The 7062-nt window shown below is 41.1% G+C and overlaps 1 protein-coding gene across 1 annotated transcript in view; it reads right to left on the reverse strand.

Moving 5' to 3' along the window:
- LOC114447740 (C-terminal-binding protein 2-like) overlaps window positions 1-974 on the reverse strand; it is a 51920-nt gene extending 50946 nt beyond the window's left edge. The window contains exon 1 of the mRNA XM_028424160.1: window positions 670-974. The gene's annotated coding sequence lies outside the window, so the exon portion shown is untranslated. The remainder of the gene's footprint in view (window positions 1-669) is intronic.
- Window positions 975-7062: the final 6088 nt, after the last annotated feature.

Below are 7062 nucleotides of genomic sequence, written 5' to 3' on the forward strand. Positions count from 1 at the left end.
TATCCCCACCCCTTCACTGGCCAGACAATGGAGCCGCCCTCCTCCTCCTCCTCCTGCTTCACTTGAATTTTTCTTCAACTAAAGCCTCCAAATGCAGGCGGGGAAGAAAAAAAAAGTGGAGAGAGAGAAGAGTTGCTTTTGAGGACCAGTCCCCCACTACTGTGCCTGTCAAAACTGTGAAATGGAAGGATTATCCTCCTGTCTCAGATTAGTGCAGGTACTCTTATGGATGCCTGATTGGGTCACTAATGAGGCACTCATTAATTAGTGTGAAAAGGGATTGGTTTGTTTGCACACATGCCAAGAAGAACTGTTGCAAAATACACCAAATACACACTTTAGTAAAACTCACATAAAGTGTATTCATATAGAGAGAGTCAATATTCTAGAATAACTGGATCTTTAATATGTTCACCATTACCTTCTAATTGCCAGGCTCATTAGAAACTTAATAAAGCCTATTCCCACATCACCGTGGAGTGGAGTGGAGTGGAGTATCGGCTAATGTCTACTCCCACCCTCCCTTGTCCCTCCTCGCCTGCCTGTGATGGCGCAGGGACACATGGACAGCGATGCGAGTACAGCTTTCCAAACTATCCCCCCCTCCCCGGTGGAGCACACAGCCAAATATTTCACACCACCTTTTTTCGTAATAATCTTGAATCCTACCTCGACTGGATGTTTACTGAGAGTTCAAACGTCGGCTTTGGGGGCTCCAGAAATAGCATCGCAGGCTACGCATTTCAAATTCGCTTGTTATCTCGGATTTAGATAATGATCCACCTTTAGATGACATAAAAAAAAACTTAATCCTGAACGCAAACGGGACAATCTCCGGCGCTGGGAAACGGTGCCCGCTGCTGTCGTGTGTTACGGGGGGGAAGTCGCCTCGGCGCTCGGTGTGCCTGCTTATCCTGCTGTTTACTTATACGCTTCATAAACACTCCTATTCTTTTCCTCCTGCCAGAATTGAGAGGTGTGTATCAGTTTGCTTTTCCTTTTTTTTCTCTCTCGCTTTTTTGAGTGAGGCGGAGCCTTTTGCCCACTTCTCCCTCACACACACACACACACACACACACACACACACACACACACACACACAGATGACAGTCTTCACGCAGCTGATGGAGATGGGACAGTGGGAAATTTCGAGAAAGGCGATTTGTCATCGTGATAACAGTCATTTTGTTCTCGACTGTTATTTACTCCCATTTCCTTTATCTCAAATGTTGGTTTAATAAAGATGGAATGAAATAAAAGCAGTTTCAGTGATAGTTTACACCCCCTTATTTACTTAAATAATTTTCAAAGTAAAGGAGCATAAAAAGTTACACAATTATAATTAGTAATATCATCAGTAATTTTACATGTAGGCATGTAATGCATGAGGAAATAATTACATTATTAAACAATATATCATTTTGTTTGCTAACACGATTACCAAGTTGAGACTATGTTGTGTTGCAGCTGTGTGAGACATTTGTGTATAACACAACCGTCCTTTTTAAATGTAACAGACTGATGGATAGCACCTGTAGCTGTCCCGTGATGTCACGCCTCAAACATGCAATCTATATAATACCCTGTTTTAGTTCCAGTCCCTGCAGCAGAAGGATTTTGGATCCCCTCTTCATCCACACTGTAGTGCTGGCGAACATAACACAGCACAGATGGTGGAGAGCGTCTTTGGATTTTTCCCGGTCACTCCCTCCACTCCCTGCATTTGCACCAAATTGTTTTGAATGAAAAATTTCTACAATGACGATGAAAATCTTAACTGAAAACTGAATTGTTTGTATATAACGTTCTGTTGTGTGTCTTGCTGTAGCCTGTACACGTGAGTGTGTGTGTGTGTGGTCCTGGGCCTTCAGGGGGTTTTGGCCCTGTCCTGGGAGCATCACTCTCCTGTTCTGTTCTGTCGTTTTGTCTCCAGCACAATGTAACAACTGGGCACGAACCCAAACACTCCAAAAGACCCATACCGGCCAACGAGGGACACCAAACAGAAGAGGAGGAAGAGAGAGGAAACTGTATCCCTGCTGTGAGATTGTGTTCATATGCTCAAATAATGCATGTCAACATCAGTGACAAAGTGCATTATAAATGTATCCTTTGCCACTCTTACTGTAGATTTTACATAATATAAAAACATTTATCATCTTTTATTAAATTCTCCAACCACTACAGCATAATAATCTATACAAATCTACATGATTTGGTTTTGTTTGTACACTTGCTGTTAAAGCATGTCAGTCAACACACACACGCCTCTAATCTGCTCACTGTACAGTGGGTAGTTGAGAGGATCAGTAGTGTGCGACTGCATATTTCTGCAGAGAGACATTATTTCTTCCCTCAGTTCCTCCTGGCAGAGATCTGAGTGTTTGACCTTTTTAAAATGCAAAGCGATTCTTCTACTCCAGAGAGTGAACGGGAGGCTCATGATTGTGCTACTAAATTTGAGGGACTTAATGCAGTAACTCACACAGAGAGGGAGAGCTGTTCTGCACCTGCCGGAGTCTTGACTTGGTTACGGGGGGATACAATAACACCTCCAAGGGTTATGTTAATCTTTAAAGGCGGGTTATTCTTATTCTGCTCCACTCTTTACCTCATTTGAATGAATATTTCACTGCAACCTTGAATCAGTCTCTCATGCTTAAATCACCTCATTGCATAGCATTTCCTATTACTTGTGCGTACTATAAAACATGGTTGCTAATATCAAAATAAACCATCCATTCAAGCCCATACATTCATCCATCTATTCATCAGACTAGTCTATTCAAATTCAAAATAACCTTGTATAAATCACTGAGGATAACCCGACACATCATGTCTTTGATTTTAAATTAACATTTCACAATATTTTGGTCACATCTCTCCTCCCTCTTGAGGATGAAAAGTACAGCTAATTTAACATCTCTACCAGAGGACTTAACTGACGCTAAAAAGTAGAGAGTGTGTTAAATTGAGAATTTAACAACTCACGACACGCTCTACATGTGGGATATTGTAATTAGCAGCTCATGGGAGTGTAATTTCCATGTGATATAATGTCAGATTTTATGCCATTGTTCTCTACATATGTCCCTCCTTCACTAAGTGCACATATACTGCAGCTTTTTGAGATGGCAAAATGTCTTAAACAACCACTCTGACTGCACTCACATCTAATTATATTTCAGCACATTAATGCTTCTTCCAGCCTTTAAAAGACTCAGGGTTGCCTTCATTGCCTTATATTTATGCCTTCGATAGAATGCAAATGAGGCAGATTTGCCCCTCTGACTGGAGAATAAGTGTGAAAACAGTTAATTAGACTCGTCGCAAGGTTGTTTTTGTTTCCTCCTACAGCAGGAAATAGAATACTGTGAATGCGAGAGTTTCCAAGGCTGACTTTATGTAATCTGTAGATAAAGTATGTAATGGAGCTGAAAGCAGGAAGTTATACAGTCATATCCAGAAATAACAGTGGTCTCCACAGTATACTGTGAAATCAGATTTAGGCTAAATGTCACTTTTGTTTCAGCAACACTCATCTCTCCCAATTAAGATGACACAGTCAAATTTGTTGGAGATATTTTTTTATCCTATTCCTGAATTAATGACCTCCTTTGTGCAAAGAAGCAGACTATGTGTGGTGCGTGTGGTCCAGCTGCTAATCTTTAAATTGTAGAGTAGATTTATGCATATTACCTAATGAGATTACGCTGTGATGTTGTGGCTATGAAGGAGCAGCACTGTGTGGATGGAAGTATGAGGTGGAGCTGCTTGAGTAGTGATGAAACAGTTGGTAATATCGAACACATACTGTAAGCTGCTGTGAAGACCTGTAGATGTGTTTCTGAGGAGAGAAGCGTTCGTTCTTGTCTCTGCATTGTTGCGACTTATCCTAAAAAAATGTTAGATCAACAATAGACTGCTTGACAGGCGCTTAAGCAGATTTCTCATTCTGACATAGAAAGGAACCATTTTAATGTAATAGTGTAAAATTTTAATATTCTCGGGACATAACAGTCCATTGTCAGCATGTATTGGACACAGGCACAGAGTGAACTGATCAGATTTTTAAGGTCAAAGGTCAAACAAAGACAAACAAGGCATTGCATTCATTCTAGTTTTGCCATTTAATTGCAGCTATGGTTTCCTTCATATAAACTGCACTATGAACTCCTCTCTCCCTGCATACTTGTTCTCCCTCTGGTGAGATACTTTCACACACTGCTGCTTGTAGGTCTTTGTTTACAACCAGCCTAATGTAATTATTCTCACCACCTACACGCAAATTAGCATGCAATCTGTGTCGGAGGTTTCAAAACTACATGGAGGAATCTGATTTGGTGGAAGGGGGTAGGTCTGATCTTCATGAGGCAGTGGATTTTTGGATGCACACACACACATGTATGCCATACAAAGGCAGACACACACCTACCTGACTGAGCTTTAGCAGAGAGGGAACTCTTATCTCCTCTGAACAAACTCTTCCAGTGATGGGAATGTTCTCAGGATGCTATCTAGTCCTCTGTGGAAATGAGATAGCCAGCCACCTTTATCGCCACCCTCAGACTCTGGAGAGCCCCTGACCATTACTGCAGCAAGGACCACGGAGCTGCCAGGGGACACTAACCAACTAGCTGCAGGAGGAAAAAAAACTGCCAGGGAATTGGAAGCGCTGCAAGATGAATGACTGACAGCAGATTGGAAAGAGTCTCATAGTTTGGGCGTAAATTCACCTTCTAGCCCTGAGAGTCAACTCGAAGGCGGTTTTGGACTTTAACAGTTGGACCAAATGTTTGAACAAGATAAAATGTAGAAAGGTCATACTGTGAACCTTGACATCTTATTAAAAACAGATACGAGGACAACCGAGGAGGCTACACATTAGTAATAATTGGCAAAAGAATAAACAGAAAGTAAAACTCTTTGAGGTTTACCCACAGCATCTCCATAGCAACTCTGTTTCAAGTCTCATCTTTAATGAATAGATATTGGACAAAATGCTCAACTTAATACTGTCACAGCAGATGCCGAACGTGACACGAGAGGAAAAGAAAAGGAGGGATTTTGTCTGACAAAAAGTGATTTCGCTGCACAGAACATGTCAAATCAGCGCAGCAGCCTTTTTGAAAAGAAACACACACACTCACACACTCACAAGCAGACACACAATGTACCATGGCAACACAAATCTTCCCTCTGTTGCTGTTATTTTGACTGTCTGGCAAATCCACCTCTTGTTTTCAAAGCATTTTTTCTCTAACAGGTGCAAAACCTCTCAACTCAACACATCAAAGAGACACATGCACCTGTGAATAAATCACAGCAAATGGTAAGAATCCAGACTAGGGCCTCCTAACACCAAAGAGGTAGGATTCAAAGTGTCTGATTTAATATTCATGAAGTGCAAGGCTTTGGTGGTTCAATGCTTGTTTACTGAGATGTGTCTTTTGTCCTTGGGAGAAGGTTTGATATTCCACCAAGCAACTGTATTTACATACACTCACAGGCTTGCCACAACATGATATAACACATCCACAAATCTTGCTCAAACATGGCAGTACACAACCACACACTAACTCAATATTGACACACTATTTCACTATTGATCCCGGCTTCCTAGACAGGATTCACCTTTATGTTTCCTGCAGCAGAATCCCCCCGCACGATCGGACCATGGAGTGATGCAGGCAGATCTGGTGGATCATTTTGAGCCGTGGTTGGTCGCTGACATCCTGCAGGGTCTTGGCGTCGACCACCATTAGAGTTTTTCCTATTGTAAATAATAAAAAAGTCATAAAAAAGTGAGAAACATTACTATGACAGCATTGGTGTAAAGAACTATAACACACATTTAAAGTATGTTAAGTATGTATGTTGTGTGTCCACCTTGCCATCACTACTGTTTCTTCTTTGATATCAATGCATCTGGGTCAGAGCCCTTTCAATCTAGTACATCTAGTAATTGAGTACAAACCAAACATCATTGTGAAGAAGAACATAAAAGAACATATTATAAACCTTTAGCAACATCTGTGCCACTTTAATCCATTATAAAAGAAAAGCTCTCTTTTATTGACATCAGCCTATTTCATAATAAAGATGATCATAACAGCTGTAAATCAATACAGACAATGTGTTGACGAACACATAAGGAGCAGATGAGCAGAAATGAGTCAGCATATTGTTGTTATTATTATTTTTTTTTTTTTGATGGTGCCTATATTTGGATTATATTTGGATTATGCACATCAAATCTGACTCACTCTCTCTCTTATATACAGTGTGTACAAACAATACCCAATAGTGACGGCACACTACATAGAACTGGAAAAGACTTTCCATACATTTGGTTCACAATCAAATAAGACACTGGCTACATTTCCTTGTAGTATGTGCTCAGCTACATTGGCGCTTCAGAGCAAAAGCATCAGGCTAAGCAGTGTCAGTCATTTGTTGTCACTGACTGTCCTCTATAGGTGTATTAGTGGCACTATAGGTCAGCCGTGTTAATGCTAATGCATCAGTGTCATGATGGAACATGAGAAAATATGTCGTAAGGAGGCTCATCTAGGGTGCTCCAAAGGTCAAAGGTCAGAAGTTCAATTCCTGTTTCCCTCCACAATCTCTGTCATACCAAAGAGTTCTTACCTAATTTTTAAGTATCAAAAGCCATGCTGCTGTTCTCACAGAGCTGATGAGTTTCTGATTATGAAGTGTCGGTGGCTGTCTGTGCAGAGGAGTCGTTCAAGTTGTGGCAGGTCCAAAGTAAAGTGTAGTCTGCGAAGTGCATCCGCAGGGACGGAGGTGCCAGACAGGCAGACTGTTGAACACAGGCACAGGTGTTTGTCTTTAATGAGCACTTCTTGTCCCTCTCGTCAGCCACACAGCAGAGTTTTATGTTCTTTTTTTAGATCCAGCTACTAAAAATGTATAATGCAAATATTTTCAATATAAATCAGCTGAATAGGGCATACATGATGAACTCAAGTCCACATTACGTCCTACACTTAATCTTCCTGATTTTCTCTAAGCTGTTCAAAGTGCAGTGGGCTCCTACAG

This window comes from Parambassis ranga, chromosome 15, assembly GCF_900634625.1.
Source record: "Parambassis ranga chromosome 15, fParRan2.1, whole genome shotgun sequence".
NCBI classification, from domain to species: Eukaryota; Metazoa; Chordata; class Actinopteri; family Ambassidae; genus Parambassis; species Parambassis ranga.